At 43.7% G+C, this 16440-nt stretch overlaps 2 protein-coding genes across 11 annotated transcripts in view; one reads left to right on the plus strand and one right to left on the minus strand.

Moving 5' to 3' along the window:
• TMEM266 (transmembrane protein 266) overlaps positions 1-16440 on the minus strand; it is a 93591-nt gene that overhangs the window by 68756 nt on the left and 8395 nt on the right. Inside the window, exons 1-2 of one of the 4 annotated variants that reach the window (XM_032699630.1) lie at positions 14728-14767; positions 5770-5858 (exon numbers count right to left, since the gene is read on the minus strand). The exons of 1 other annotated variant lie outside the window; for it this stretch is intronic. The gene's annotated coding sequence lies outside the window, so the exon portion shown is untranslated. Of the gene's footprint in view, positions 1-5769; positions 5859-14026; positions 14138-14727; positions 14808-16440 lie in introns of those variants that run through there. 2 more of the 4 variants (XM_032699629.1, XM_032699632.1) reach the window with 2 other exon arrangements.
• Positions 1-16440, plus strand: part of NRG4 (neuregulin 4) — a 50143-nt gene that overhangs the window by 9314 nt on the left and 24389 nt on the right. For 2 of the 7 annotated variants that reach the window (XM_032699647.1, XM_032699648.1), the window contains exon 1: positions 15114-15334. The exons of the other annotated variants lie outside the window; for them this stretch is intronic. The gene's annotated coding sequence lies outside the window, so the exon portion shown is untranslated. Of the gene's footprint in view, positions 1-15113; positions 15335-16440 lie in introns of those variants that run through there. 7 annotated transcript variants of the gene reach the window in all.

Genomic DNA, 16440 nt, shown 5'->3' on the forward strand with positions numbered 1-16440 from the left:
CTGCCACCCTCCACAGCTCTATTTTAGCAGTATCTTATTTAGTACTTCAAGCCCCATGACCCATATCCAATAAGGAGGTTCTGTCTAATACACTGAGCAGATAAAAGGATGTTTTTCAAGCAAAGGTTATGCAAGGGATCCATACTGCAGTGCAAGACCCAGAACAGTAAACAAATACAAAGATCTAAATAAAACATACTTTTGTTCTTCAACCCATATCCCATACCAGTCACCTGCTTGTACCTGAACCATGCCTGTTTAAGCTCCAAACAGACTTTTGTTAAGATTTATCCACTCACCTTTTTTGAAATTAAAGAAAAAACTTTACCAGTCTAGTCATTCCTGGGAGGCAGGAAACTCAGAAAAACATATCCAAAGACAGACAGGTGAGAGCAAAGAAGGTACACCTGTATCAGCTTCTGGATGAAAAACATGAAGAGCTGGTGAAACAGCTGGAAAATTCTCAGAAATATTTTATGTATCAACATTGCACTAACCCCTCCAAGCCAACCACTTTCTGCTAAACAATCTATGAATCTCAGCTAAAAACTCACTAGGACTTTCAATAGAATTTAAGTAAACTAATGAGTACATACTCCCTAACTAAACCCAAAGTCCAAGACCACATAGGAAACAGATGCCAAAATCTGGATTAGTACTCAAGTTTTTGACTTCTGGTATGGCACTCAGTGAAAAATGCCACTTTCCAATAGAAAAACCTCCAGTATTACACATGTAGGTTGTTGGGGGTTTTTTAAAATATACATGAAAATATTCCAAAAATAAAATTAATTGTGTTTTAAAGTCTGTTCTAAGTGAGAGCTGTCAAAGGAATCCACTGCAAACTTCCCTGTGAGACCAACACGGGAAAGACATCAAAAGCACAATCAGAATCCTATGATTTTTAAGGTCCTAGAAATGAACTGTCTTTCAGACAAGAAAGTTGTCCCATACTTTAGTTATTCTCATGCTATTTAGAGACATCATTTAGGTGATTTAGAAGGCAGTTTTTGAAGTGATATAACCCCTGCTCCAAAGTACTTAATCTAATTTGAGACAATGATTGCAGTAATAAGATCACACAGTTTTGAACAAGTGTAGATTATTATAGCTTGGTTTAATGGACTTATCATACTTATTGTGATACTGAACATAGGATCTTTTAGGAGAAATTGCAGGATAGATAGCATAAGAAAAAGGGAATGCTTCAGGACAGAAAAACTTCTGTCATGAATCCAAAATGAACAAGGTTTTGAAGAAATATTCCATTAACAAGTCATTTCAACAGCTGGTAATATTGGAAATGCTCTTCTACAAAGCACAAAACAGACAGGTGTCCAAACCAAGTGTCCTGAGCTTCAAAGAACACTCAATAGTGGTGCAAGGCAGCATCCAAAGGCTAGAAAAATGATCCATCACATACAGGCAGGCCAAAACCCAGTGCACCCTCATCCAAGAGCAGAACCTGTCCGACTGCTATGGGCAGATGAAATCAGCTCAGGGAGGTGAAACCAGTTCAGGCAGCTGCACACTTTAAATGCATTTCACCACTAACTGGTGTCCTGGTGCAGCTGCAGGCAGAGCACACAGGTACAGCAGAATTCCTTTCTCTTGCTTTCAGCTTCCATTTAGGAAGTGCCAAGGAATACCTGTGCTCCAGTGGTGCCATGTGACTGCAGCATGCATCCCACTTCACTCATACAAGGAGCCAGCCCATTCCTTTTCCATTCAATTACTTTGCCTCCCTTTGTTCTTGTAAAAAAACCGTGGTGAGCCATAAAAATTAAACACACGCACATTTTCCCCATCTCTGCCTTTAGAGGCCATGGCTTACTGAAAGAAAAGACTGCTTTTCTGTGTCCAGGCCAACAGTTTTCCTCTCTGGATTAGCGAGCAGGATTATCACAGCCCGTGCTGAGCCAGCACTGCTGCAGCTGGACTTTGGTACCAGTTGCCAAGCTGCCCAGTTCAAAGCTAACTCAGGTATAGCTGTACAAACTGCAGTCTGCAATGCAGCACCAAATTAACTATTTAACTCAAACCCAAATCCGTTTTCCCTACTTACTGAAAAACAGCAGCTGACAAACTATGGATCTGGCATTCTCTCACATGCAATAAGATTTGCTGCAAGTATCTAAAAATACACTCGCTGGCTGACAGCCCAAGGAACCGATCAATGAAAGTTCAAGAGGTGCATTTCACAGTCCAGATGTTCTCAAACTGTGCTCCATCAACAACTTACAGAGATGGCTGGTCACATTGTGCTGACTTTTCTCCCCTTTACTGCACCAGTTTGTGTCCAAAAGGTGAAAAGCACATTTACAATTCTTAAAATATTTTTCCTTTTGCTACAGTTCGCATAAAAATATCACAGCAAATCAATAGGATGAGAGGCCATCCCAGAGACAACCTGGTGGAACTTATGAATCAAACCTGAAGTGCTGGAGCAGGATGACCTTAACGAGAGTTCTTTCCAAAGGCACAAAAATTACGGGATCCACATGTACACACACACATTCTGGAAAACGACAAAACATCCACATGGCAAAAATGTTGTTCCTAACCCGACCTACACAGTTTGTCAGTAGATACAGTGTCAAAACTTGTGGAAATTGGGGAAGGGCAAGAGAGCTTACTTGTTTTTTTAAGGAAAAACCTAGTAGGGTTTTCTAGGCAGTGAACGGTGTTACTAGATCATATTTTATTAAATACTCATGCTTGAATTATTTCCTCCAACACTTCAGTTATAAATGATTATAAAAATGTAAAATATACTTTGGAGAAAAGATGAAAACTCATTTAAACATACACTTATCCTTGCACCAAAACAAACACAAAACTATCCAAACCGAGCAAAATCTAAGCTTGAACACAACACACCTTGCACAGGGGATACACATCCTCCAGCTATGGACACACACACTGTCATCCACCTTTTCACTTGGATGTTAAATTAACAATTAGCAACTTGAACACCACTGACACCACTTGCACAACAGGCAAGGGGGGGAAGCAGCTGGGTCCAGCAGGTAGAGCCAGGAGCTGCTGCTGCTACGTGTGTATCTGTCCTTGCTCAAATCACAAAACCACCTTATAGTTCAGACCTTCGGGGGGAAAAGGAGGAGAATGTTTTTAGCTTGATAAGAGGAAAGTCATTAGAAATTACATACCATGTAGCTTTATTGCCCATAGCAGAGACTTGAAAAACAGGTCATGTATGGCACCTTTATATATCACTTTTTATTTTGATCTTGGCTTGCAAGTCCTTCCTTTCTCCTTTCCTTGCAAAGGCACACACTTCTCATAGGAACACAAATCCATAAGCATACTCAGAGCAGCCTCTGAGGCTCTTTTGCTGCATTTCCCAGAGAGCAGCCTTAATTTTGCCAAGTCAGAAGAATCACCAATCCATCATCTTTGCTACATGTTATAAAGCAGAAGACTAAAGCAAAATTCAAATATTCAGCGCTTTTCCATGAAAAAAGTGCTCTGCAACTTCAGTCTGCTCCATCTTTCCTTCCCTAAATAGAACCTTTGCCCTTGGTTTTATGTCTCTGCTCCATTCTCAGGGCTGCTTGATAAAAGGAGAACATGCATTACTTTTTTCAAACCTAAATAACCCAGACAAACTCCCTGCTTTTATCAAAACACCGGTGTGCGCTTGCATTTTTCCTTGAACGCCAACATTTCAAACTTTTGCCTGTCATTTCACTTAATTTTCAAGTAATCATTTTTAATGTAAGCCACAGCATTCTGTACTCAATTTCTGGTGTGGGCAAGGATTTGTTTTCACCTGGAGGTTCGTGTCTCTGCAGCACAGGTCAACAGCTTCGTGCGCAGCCCACTACACGAGCCTTTCAGCCAATATTCTGCTGGCAGATTCCTTTACAGACATGCTTCTAAACCAGCCCAACTCAAAATACTGCTGTGGGTAAATATGGGGCTTGGGTGAGAAGTGGGGAAGTGTTTTCCTCAGTTCCCCACCAGTCTCTCTGCCCGAGGGGTTACCGGGATCACGGGCGCTGCCGCCGCCGTCTCTGTTTTTCACAAGTCTTCTGGCAGATACACAGAGCAAGACAGATTCCTTTCTGTGTGATAAATGCTACAATCACTGTCATCTCCTTAGGGAAGGCAGAGTGCTGATCACAGCTCAAATGGGCATTCAGCTCCCATGGAAAATACAACTTGTCTACTGCAAGGCAGGCTGATCTTCTGCAGGCTGAACAGCCACAGACAGAGAACATGTGTTTTGATTAACTGAGCGTGCTGCACTTGATACAATAAAACCATTGCTTTGAGTGGGTTTCATCACTTTTGTTGTCCTTAAAGGCAATAATTTTATCACCTTACTGCTTTTCTTTTAAACTCCGGCTTGGGAAAAAGAAAGTAAGATGAAATCTAGATGAAAAAGGTCTGTTCATCATCACTTGCTCCCCAGCCCGTGTAAAACAAAGTACTGAAGCAGTGGGGATTCTAACAAGCTCACAGTTACCTCCAAGCATAAACTTACATAAATGAGTGCCCAGAGGAACCTGCAAACTTACCCTAGATCATATTCTCACATACTTGCAAAAATTATCAGCTATTGACACTGCAGTCAATAATTTCCTATTCCACACTGGGATCTTAAAGCATTAAAAAGCCTAAATAAATATTCATAAGATAGAAATACTTTCTCTTCTATAGATAAGCAACATAAGGTGTGGTGTGTGACATAGAGAGACATGCCATTTCTCTCATAAATCCTATTTGCCTGTCTTAATCACACACTTGTTCTCCTTCACTGTTTATTTTCCTCCCTTTCTGCCCGCAAGCAGTTTGGGAAGCTTCTAAACTGTTTTATTCTTCAGGGCATTTTCTGTTTGGTTTCTAAGACAGTCTGTGTTTAAACAGTCTATATGGACCCAAGCATTGCTGCAAACACCCATACAAAATTAAATTCAATAAACAGAAAAATGTCTCAGACCCCTTCAGAACTGCAGGTGTCACACAGTAAATGTGACAGGCACACTCTGCCATCGGAAAAGCTTCCACTGAACTCCGTTCTGTTTAGTTCTTACATCAGCTGGATAACAGATGATTAAAAATACAAATAATCTATGTCATATATTTCAAACCTAGGCTCTGAATGCAAACAGTGCCATTATCTGCTTAACAAAGACCAATTATTCAGTGAATAATCAAGCTACTGTGCAAGTTCTGAATGCCTATAATATGTTATTTGATAATATGGTGTCTTCTGACCTAGACAGAGCTGCCTACAGCATATAATTAAAGGTTTCAGATACATTATGCTCCTCTCCTGCCAAATGCTGTTCATGCAGTATGCTTTATATACTCAGGGAAAGTAAGAGAAAAACAGTCTCTTTCAGACTCAAGGGCTTTGCTAAACCATTTAAACACAACCAGTAAAAGCCCCAAGATCAGATGTCCTTCTAGGGAAGGAAAGTACCACCACCTGTTTTTCTTCCAATACCAAATCCTCCATTTTATAATTTAATATTTTGAACACTGGCCTTCCCTTTTTCCATGATAAAACACTTGGCATTGCTTTATGATAGCACCACAACCAAGATAAGTATTTCATTACATTAGACATTACCTGGAGAGAAGGCTCCTGCCCCACACAGCCAACGACAAAAAGTGAGGATGTTTTAAAGTGATTTTTAAAGCTTGTGAAAGACACAGGCACTAGGGCATGAAGTCCTCCCCCTCCTGACAAAATGAACTGTGCAAGCCTGTATTTCCCAGTCAATTTGTCCCATATACCTTAATCCTTATTTGGAGGCATGAAGCAGAAGAAAGCTGGCTCACTTCACACGTTCACTCAGTCCCTGAAAGCTCTCTACCAAGGCAGTCTGTGGAAGTTAACAGTGCTCTCAGATGAGGATGTGGATACACTTCCCTCCTCTAACCCAGCAAACATCCATCAGATCCCAGCTGATGCCAGTCACCTGGGCACTCTGAGGACTGGCTGCATTTCCAAATGCGTCAAACAAATAACCAATTAGTCTTTGTTTGCTAGTTCACTGTATCCACTGCTTTCATACTCAGGCCTTGGCAGCCTACCAGCTCCTTCGACTGCAGTCCCTTCCCTTCCCCCCAAAAAAGGGAAATCATCTTATGCTGAAAGAAGTTCTTCAAAAGCAACCAGCCCACCTAAGCTTCAGAATGAAGCAATGCATTCAGATTGGGTAAAACATCCAGCTGCTAACGGAAAAAGGACCAGGTTTTTTTCCACTGCTCCCAAATTCCAGAAAAGTACAAGGGAGCTGCTAATGAGCATTTTCAGAGAGAAAAAAACCAAGAATGTAATTAAAAAATAAACCAAATATCACCCTTACAACTGGACAGTATGTACCTCAGGATTCAAAGGGTTGTAATAGTCCCTGAAATCCTCTTCCTTGGGCTGTTGAGGGAATCCTTTGCCTGGCACTCCAGGCCTTCCCAGCATTTCAAAGAATACCTTCATTTACACATCAAAACTCCTGCCTTCTGGCAGGATATGAAGGCTGGGTACCAGCCTAAAAGCAGCACTTCAAAATAACTGTTATAGTCTCTTGCTTAGCTAGAACCATGTTACATCACCTGCACGACGACTTCTTTTTCTACAGCAGAATAACAGATGTAAGAAGATGGTCAGTATCTTTAAATGAAAAACCTTCAGTATCTTTAACTTAGTATAATCTTTTTCTAATGTGAGTCTCAAGAGTCACTATGGTGATCCTGACTCCTAAGACCATAGAGAAACTGCCTTCCCAGTTATTTCTGCCTCGTGAGAAGCAAATACTATGGGAATTCTTCTCATTTTCACATTAAAAACAATACTGGGGAGTCAAGTTTGGTGAAGACACCCATGAATCTCACTCAGCATGTCACAGTTAAATCCATCACAGATTTATCCTACAACAAACTCCCGAATAAAATATATTTCAGAAGACTTCAATACAAGTCATACAACACTGTGCATTTTAAAAAACCCAGCTACTATTCCCTAAGTAGTCTCCAAAGTTCTCTGAGCAGACTAAAAGAAAACCTTTGGGGTTTCCTGTGCCACCCCCCTGCTTTTTTTTTTTTCTTCTTCTTCTGAACTGGAAAAAAATTCCACAGAACAAAAGTCATTCACCAAAGTACAGCAAGGTGCAGCTGAGCAGTGATTTAACAGACCCTGCCAGTCAGTCTCAGCCAGCAGAGCTGCCTGCCCTCAGTGCTGCTGCTACCACAGATATTGGCTATAGATCACCAGCAGATAAGCCACAGCTCTCATGAGACTGTAATAGAAGCCATTAAATATTTCCTTCTCCCAAAACCTACTCAGTATTCCCACTGTCAGCCCAGTTTCACAGCTGTGTACTGAGGGTTGAATTCTCATTTTAAAATACTTGGAAGACATACTAATGCACAGAATATCTGTTCAAAAACAGCTCCTTCAGAGCAAGTCTCAAACTCAGGAATTTTTTTTGAAAACGTAAAATGAACTTTTCTCATTGCCCGTTTCAGTACATGATAAAAGTTCTTCAGAAAGCTATTTGCAATCTTTTAAATAGGTTACTGCAGGGAAAAAAAGGCAAAATATCTCAATGCTTACAATATTTAATACTTATTAAGTTTATCTAGTTAAAAACTTGACTGCACTTTTGTTCAAAACAAAATGAGAACTTTAAAGACTGCAGTGAACAAACTCCAGCCACTCTCCTCCACAAAGACAAAACTCTTCTTTCCAGTCCATAGGCACCTTCACATCACATATCACAGTGGGGTCAGTGCAGCAGTCCCACATAACAAACATGCACGTAGCAATCAAAAGGGAGGATCCCTGACTTAAACAGCAAGGAAGGTTGTTTCAGATCAATTCCCTGCATCTGACTTATTTTCTAGTTGTATAGCCACCTGTTTCCATTGAAAAAAATACAGATTTTTTTCCATGTGGCTACATGAAAAACAAACTCTTGACTTACAAAATAGAAAACGTAAAAAAGTTAACTTCCCTAAGCATAAAATAAATAGAATTTTAAAATTACTTTTGCAGGTACTCTTGTCTGCAGGTAAGACATTGAATATAATAGTATAAATATCACCTAATTGGTTTTTTCCAGTGGCACTCCCTTTTTAAAGGTAGGAGAAAGCTAAGTTACTACTATTTCAATGTTTGCAATGTGAAATGTGATGACAACAAAAATGTACACATGCTCATGGTGCCAAAGACAATAAGCCTTCTCTTTGCCAGTGTTGATCCTTGATGTGCAGGTAAACAGAAATACCTGGATAGACCCAAAATGCACAAGACCTGAATTAACATCTGCTGTGCATTTAGAGAGGCTGTGACAAGCTCGTGCTGGGAGGCAAAAATGTCAACGGGATTTTTTTTCTGACACACATCCAGTATTATCTATATAACTAAGGCTTTCCTAAGCATCTATCACCATTCACAATGTTCTTATTAAAATGTATTTAGATTGCAAATCCTCTGGGACAGGACTTGTCTTTTATCCATACTTGAACAGTCTACTGCTCACAATGAGGATCCCAGTCTGTTCTGCTTTAAATACTAGACTAGCACAAGTATTTTGTTAATGTAGAAGACTGAAAATATTCAGAAAGCACCGTTTGTGTTCGTTCTGTGCTTAATTCCCATTTGCAGTGCAGAATAAGCACTTCTGCTGTCATTCTAGTAACAGTTTTACCTACCTAAGAAACTCAAGATGGGGCCAAATTTCCCTGCACAGTGATTTCACAGTAAGTGGCAACCAGATGGACAGCACACTGCCATATGCTCCCCTTTGCTCAGAGGTGGAAAAGTGAGCAAATGTGAATCAGAAAAAAAAAACAGAGAGCGGGGAGAAAAATCTCTCTGCAGCATGCCCATTAATTCATGCACACACCCTTTCCTACCAGGAGCAGGCTCAAACTCCTCCGCTCCTTGCACCTTCGGATCCAAATTCCCAAGAGGCAATGAGGCAATGAGGAGGGGCAGCTGGGAACAGGTCCCTTGCAGGTCCCTAGGCAGGTCCCTTGCTGTGCCACAGCCAGCAGTGCTGCTTTCCTAAGGAGAGCCATTGCACAAGCACGAGGAGAGGAACCAGCACCACCTCGGCCCTGACACAGCGATGGGAACACCATCCCTCTGCAGGGCCAGCCCCTCTGCAAGCTGGAACTCTCCCCAGTGCAGCCCAGAGGCTCAGACACTTTGCCCACTCTGCAGCCTCCTCCCCATTTTTCTTTTTTGGCCCAGAGATAACACATGTCAAAAACTTTTAAGCAAACCTTGATGCTGCCCACGTCTTGTGTTGCTCTTTAGCTGGAGCGAGCTGGCCATATTATAATGTCTCCAAGGAGTACCTGCCCTTTTGAGCCAGTCCTAAAAATAACACCTTTCCAAGTTAAACATATCATTCAATTACACTACTGCCCCTGCTCTGAAAGTCCTTCTTACGAAAAAAAGAAAAAAAACAAAACAAAAAGAGCATTCAGATTTCTGGAGGTGGCAGCTGGTAACAAGAAAAACTGCTAATATCTGCAAGGAAAATCTTTGAGATTGATTTTTTTTATACACTTGTGCAAGTAATGTGTGAACCTTGACCCATATCTCACTTTCCCGTTAAAAAGTTGTTTTCAAAGCTGTCTAGTTTTATCATTCCAGATAAGAATGTAATTATTTACTCTATGTGGGTTGTAAAATTCAGGCAGCTATTATATACAGAGAAAAATTATGGACTGCTTGCTGAGACACACCACATGCCTCATGTTTACATCCTGTATGTTTGCTAACTTTAATTATTACAGACAGGAGCTCTTTAGTTCATTTTAAAAAGAGCTTTCTTTACATTTGTGCCATCAGCTAAATTGACTGGTAGTCCAAATGGTGTGCTTTTCTGTAAGAAATCATTTGATAGACTTGAACAAAAGCATTGAAGGCAAAATGACAAAATAATTCAATAGCAAAAGTCTCACCAACTTCAATAAAACTTGCATTTTGCTATTTTTAGACATGAATTTTCATTTTCTATTAGTGGAAAAAGCTGGTAGGCACACTTAGATATCAGACACATAACACTTTCCACTACAAAGACTTTCACAACTTTTTTGAGAAGCTCTGACACTTGCCTCGTCTGCAGGCAGCCTTTGAAGTTCCCTGGAACAGCAGAGATGCTCTTTGTCTCATGGCAATCCATTCAAGTTAAACTGAACTGTTTTCCTATGCCTGCTTGCTTTTTTTAATCGAGTGTTTGGTGGCCTCTCAAAAAAACCAAAAAACCAAATGGGCATGAACTCCCTGTCCACAAAGGCTGGGCACCTGTACCTTGGAGAGAACAGAGGCAGGCAGGGTGCTGAAGCTGAAAAGCAGAGTGGCAGGACAGAAAGAAGGATGGAAGAGGTCACACTTCACTCTTTATTTCCCCAGACAGAACACACAACCCTGAAGTCCTTCCCTCATTCATCAAATAACAACCTTACCAAGTAAGGCAATTACCTGAATTAGAAATCACCACTGAAGGCTCAAATTCCATTTAGGGATTTTTTTTAAGGTCAACAGGGGAAGTTTATACCTCCAGGTAACATCATTAAAAAGAAAAAGCAAAACCAAAAAAAAAAAGGGACTAAACCTCACAATACCAAGAGGTTCTGTGGGAGAAACTAATTTGCAAGAAGGTTACTTAGGTTGAAATCAAAGCTCTTGAAAATTAGGAAGCAGCACGCTTAGAACAGCATATGCCTTTTGCTCCATTTGCATTAATCCTCTTCTTAACTGTTAGGATCACATACTATTTTTCCTGAAAACTGTTGGCTCTCTGATACCAGGGTGGCTCACAACACAGAACTGTATCTGCAGAACCCTTAATCAAACATCTGCTGACTTACAAGCCTGACTTTGCACCAGTATATTTGAACATACATTTCAAATGTAGTTTCATTTGTGTGTAATGCCACAGGGGCTCGTGGGGCTTTACAGGATGCAAGGAAAGATACAATAATTGCCACAAAGAAATTTTAGTTGAAACACATCAAAGAAACAATGAACCCTAGACAAGATAAAATGAAAGAATGAAAATGAGACAGGGAGAACCTGTCTCATGCTGAAAATACTATAATTTTGAATAAAGCAAGGGATAAGCTGATACTGTATTTTATAATGCTTAGTCAAAGACAAAAGTATGATTAGATGCTGCTTGAGTTTACAAGAAGGCCTGTCTTCACTCTCCTCATGCAAAACCAGCAATTTCAACAGGATTGTATGGAGGTAACAGCTCACTGGGAACTCATAACTAAATTAAGAATTAAACCCTAACACATGGCACCTGTCACACCAAATCCTAAGCCCAGCAAACAGGTGGGCTGAACTATGACAGAGGCTGAAGTAACCCTGCCACCTTCACCCAGCTGCTGCCCACAATGCACCACCCAAGAATTTGGTGGAAGAAAGGCTTTGATTCACCTTGGGCAGGAACCTCTAGACCCAAAGAATGAACAACAGCCACGTTCTACCCCACAGAAACCAACTTTAATCATTTTTCTCTTGAAGACAGCGTTTCAACAAGTAGGCTCATGTCCACCTATACTACAAAGACACTCCCAAAAGTACTGTCAGAGTTCAGAAATTTTTTCCAAGTCAAAAAATCCCAAACTCTTCATTTTCCAACACCGCAGATTCCAGACTTACCCCTCATATTATGAAAGCCAAAATGAGCCTGGCAAACATGTTTCACCAGCACACAGTATCACTCTAGAACCAGTGAGGAGAGGAAAAGTAGGAGTCAAACCTCAGTCTTCCTCTCATATACCAATTAGCAATGATGATTCTTCAAATAGTATACACTTGACACTTCTGATGATAATACATGCAGCAGAAAGGACTCCAGCTCACTCTCCTATGTCAATATTGGTTCTGCAGTGTTTGTAAGGATTAAGTATTTTGACTGTTAGGTAATCCCATTGTCCAGGAAGCAGATTAGCTCAGCACCACTATATAGAAATAACACCTCGTTGTTGCTCTGATAGAGTATGCAGATAGTTTTATACTGCATAGCACAATTCAATTAATTGTTGTGCTATTGCCAGGTAATGCAACTAATTTAAACAGATACTGATGATATAGGTAAATTTTAGTCATGCCAGGATCTCGAAGGGCAATGCAGTTCCTCCTGATTGGGACATAATCCCATGTTCCAACACTGGAACCATGGGCTTCATCGTGCTGGGGGTTTTACGAGTCCTGTCCCTCTGTGCCCAAAGTGATGCAACATCACTGCAGAGTCAGACTCCGCAGCACAGAGACCACGAGAGGCGGAACAGCAGCTGCCAGGGACCCAGAGTTTGGGGAGTCACCACTGACCCCAAGCTGCAGTAACAGCACAACAGTACTGGGGGCCGGGAGAGGGGAAGTGTAGTGAGCATCTTGGACAGGGCACCTTCAGAGCTGTAATCATGCCTACACCCAACTAACCTTTGGGAACAGACACAGTGACAGGGAAAACAGCTCCACTGCATGCTATGTTCTGCATTTATGCTGTCAGTCACAATCTGAAAATATCTGAGCGGAGTAGCAGGCTTGCACTGGTACTCACACTGCAAGCGTACACAGCTCACATCTTAATTTTCTTACTGACCTTTTCATACACCAGTTGGAGTCAAGATCTTTATCTCACCTACTACTCCAGTTCTGAAGCTGAAATAGCTGATGTGTACTCTCGCTACCTGTTCTCTTTGTCCACTGCTGTCTTTAGCACAATTACTACCTGCTAACCACATCTAACTTTGTGTGCAACTTCCACCTCTTTTCGCCCTTCAGGCAAAATCCCCACCTTGCACTGAACGAGTCAGTTTTGCAATCCAATGGGTAGCATCAGGAGAGAGCTGCAAAAACTCCACTTTGCTCAGTGACATAGAGGAATGAGTACAAACTGCTTCGGGAATGGGCTCTTGGTTCACACAGTCCCTTCCCTGACTGCAAGCACACTCTGCCTGCATTTAGGAACCATAACACGTTTGAAGAAGGACACGCTTCTTATTCCACATCCTCTGTAACTGAGAAGTATTCCCCCCCTTCTCTGCACAGAGGAGACTGCCCCACAATACAGACATTGTTCTCCATGTCGAGGAATGGCTTTTCCCATATAAGATACCTGCTGCACAGTGTTAATTGTGGTGTCTCGTTGCAGAGCACTTATGTACTACTATTGCACGGTCTAATTTATAATCTCCACCTAATGTGACTGTGTTAGTAATAATCCTTTTACAAGTGTCCTGCAGCAACTTGCAGTATCTTCACAGGAGCTACCAAAAAATAACCATCAGTATTGTCTCACCCAATCCACACTTGGGTAATAATGTTATACAGCACATTAAAAGAGTACAGTTTGCTTACCTTTCTTTGTGCAAATTCCAGTAATAACTCTTGCAAAAAGAGTAGGATTCCTAACAGTCACTCCACAAAGCAGCAATTTCTGACTGTGTGCCTATGACAGCAGCCCTGTGTTCAGACAAATGAGCCTTCTCTGCTGTGGCGGAGAATGAGCATTCACAGCTGTAAACACCCCTACATCGTTACTCACTTTACTTCTTTCACATGTACCATCTTTGGCAGCTGTTACAATGGTTTCAGGTGTGCGCTCTATTTAACACAGACCTTGTAGATCGGTTTGCTCTCAAACCCACATGTAAGAACCAACAAATTCTGCTGGAGACACATTTAGCAGAACCTTTTCTTGTACATTCAGCAAGCTAACAAGCATAGAAACCATGCATACCCACGGACTATTCTCCTTAAGAAAAGTTACTGTGACATGCTGTCTTGTTACAGCTCATCAATCCTCACGATTTAGATTTCACCTCTACAAATATAACAAAAAAGGCCTATCGCATTTATTACATTTTTATGTAAGGCAAACCAAAAATTCCCTGGTTAAGAGTACTCTAAATGGATTTCAACTTCAGAGAAGAAACTACAGTTCCTTTTCTGGTTGGGGCAAGCAATGATGCTGCTCCGGGACGGGGGATTTCCGAGAAGTGCTGCAACACCTTCACAGACCTGGAGCGCTCTCGGTGAAGGCACTGCTGAGGCACCACACGTTGGGTGGGTTTGCCCGCACGGAGAATAAAATCCACTTTCACGCTCAGGCATCGCCGGGGCCGCGTGTAGCCGGGACCCGCACGGCACGAGTTGTCCGGGGCGCGGGGGCCCTGCCGAGCGGCGGTGCCGGGGGCTGCGGAGCGGGAGGTGCCCCCAGAGCCCCCGCAGCCCCTCGGCCCCCTCCCCTGAGGGGGTAACGCCGCTCCGGCCGCGACCCTCAGCCCGCCCGGCCCGGCGGACCCCGCGCAGGGTCCCGAGCGCCCCCGGCCCCGCCGCCGACAAACTTTGTCCCGCAAGGAGCGGCTCCCGCGGCACCCACGGCACCCACGGCGCGGGGGGCCCGCCGGGCCGCCCTGCCCGGCCCCGGGGGCGCGGGGAACCCGCGGCGCGCACGGTGCGCTGGGACACGGCACCGACCCGCCGCCCGCAACGGAGCACGGCACGGCCCCGCTTCCCGGGCACGGCACCGACCCGCTTCTCCGGCACGGCACCGAGCCGCTTCCCCGGCACGGCACCGCACTGCCCGCACCGGAGCACAGCACGGCCCCGCTGCTCGGGCAGAGCACAGACCCGCTGCTCGGGCACGGCCCGGCCCCGCGGCCGGAGCACGGCCCGCACCGGGGCTCCCCTCACGCCCCCGGGGCTCCCCCCGCACGTACCTGCTCTGCCCGCGCCGCCGCCGTCCTGCGCGCGCCCCACGCGGGGACGGGGAGGGACCCGGGGCCGCCCGCGCGCGGCCCCGCGCGCGCCGCCCGCGCCCGTTCCCTTGGCGACGCTGGGCCGGGGCGCGCGCGCGCGCGCGCGGGTCGCTCCGCGGGAGCGCGGGGGGGGGCGCGCGCGCGTCACGCGCGCGGCGCGGGGCCAATGGCGGCGGCGGGCGGCGCGCGCTGGAGTACTACGGGCACGGCCCCGCCCCCCCGCGCGCGACCCCCGCGCGGGCACCGGAGCGGCGACACAGCGGGAAACACCGCGACACAGCGGGACACAGCGGGACACAGGGGGACACACTGCGACACAGCGGGACACAGCGGGACACAGCGGGACACAGCGGGACACACCGCGACAAAGCGGGACACACCGCGACACAGCGGCACGCGCATCGCCGCCCCGCGCGGCGCCGCCGGGGCCGGGATTGCATAACGGCGCCGGAGCGAGCAGCTGCCGGATTGCACCCTGCGGATTAGGGATTACGTTGATTCAGCAGATTGCCCGGTGCATGTCTGAGAGAGATTACACCAGCAGGGTTAAGAATACCCCTGTGCTGCGGTAAGCCGTGGTTTCAGTAGAGCAAATTAACTCAATACAAAATTAAACGCACCAAAAAAAAAAAAAAAAAAAAGAGAGAGAGAGAAAAAGGAAGTAAACCAACCCAAGGTTAAGAATGTGCTTTAAATGGACAAAATAAATGGGACTGGAATTCAGGTTTTGAGTTATCCACCCTATGCTGTAATAGGAACCAGCTCTCTGGATAAATCTTAAAAAATCTAAATCAGCGTAATGAACACTAGTTACATTTCATTCCTGATGACTACCATGTAAAAGTAAACATCTAAACTCTCACGATAAACACTTTTTAGTAACTCAAAATTATTTAAGAGGCACCAGTCAATTTGATTCTGTCACCATGTGCTAAACTGTCTTCTTGTACACGAGTTTGTAACAGGGATTTTTAGAGTTGTGATTACTGGATCTGAGGTTACTGACACTGGGGAGCTGACATTGTGGGGTCACTACATCTGCCACTGAGGTACGAGTAAAAATTAACCACGCAGTGAGAACCTTTAAATTGCATTAATTTCAGTTGATTTCTTACAAGAGTTGATGAAACTTGGAAGCAAAAGTGCCACAGAAGAAATCAGTAAGCACACAGAGTGAAAGAATAGTGTTGAGAGTTTTTTTTTCCAAGCTTGATAGTGATTTTTTTTAATGTGTCTTGCAAAATTTATTAATTCCCCCCACATAAGCACACACAGGCTCGAGACTGGAATCTCTATCTCAAAATTACAAATTTGTAGTTATATTTGACAGAAGCTCAACTTTGTAGCTTTGCCAATGTCTGTATGAATATCTCATACAGTAGAACTGGGGTTTCTGATGGGAATTTGCAGTCGGTTGCAAACTGCTTAGGAAATTTTAGGAATGAGAAGTGTCCCCTTAAAGTCACTGTAATGTCTCAAATATCAATTTCAACACCATGACAAGAGTTTTAGGCTGCTGTTGTAGTACATAATTAATCCTAGGCATAGATAAAATCAAAATGTAAACCTAAATTTTTGCTGTAGGCATTTCTAAGACAAGAGGACTCAGTAATTTGTTGTCATTTCAGAAAACTGTAATGGAAAGAATTTTAAACAACTGTAGTCAAAAAAATT

Source organism: Chiroxiphia lanceolata, chromosome 12 (assembly GCF_009829145.1).
Source record: "Chiroxiphia lanceolata isolate bChiLan1 chromosome 12, bChiLan1.pri, whole genome shotgun sequence".
Taxonomy (NCBI): Eukaryota; Metazoa; Chordata; class Aves; order Passeriformes; family Pipridae; genus Chiroxiphia; species Chiroxiphia lanceolata.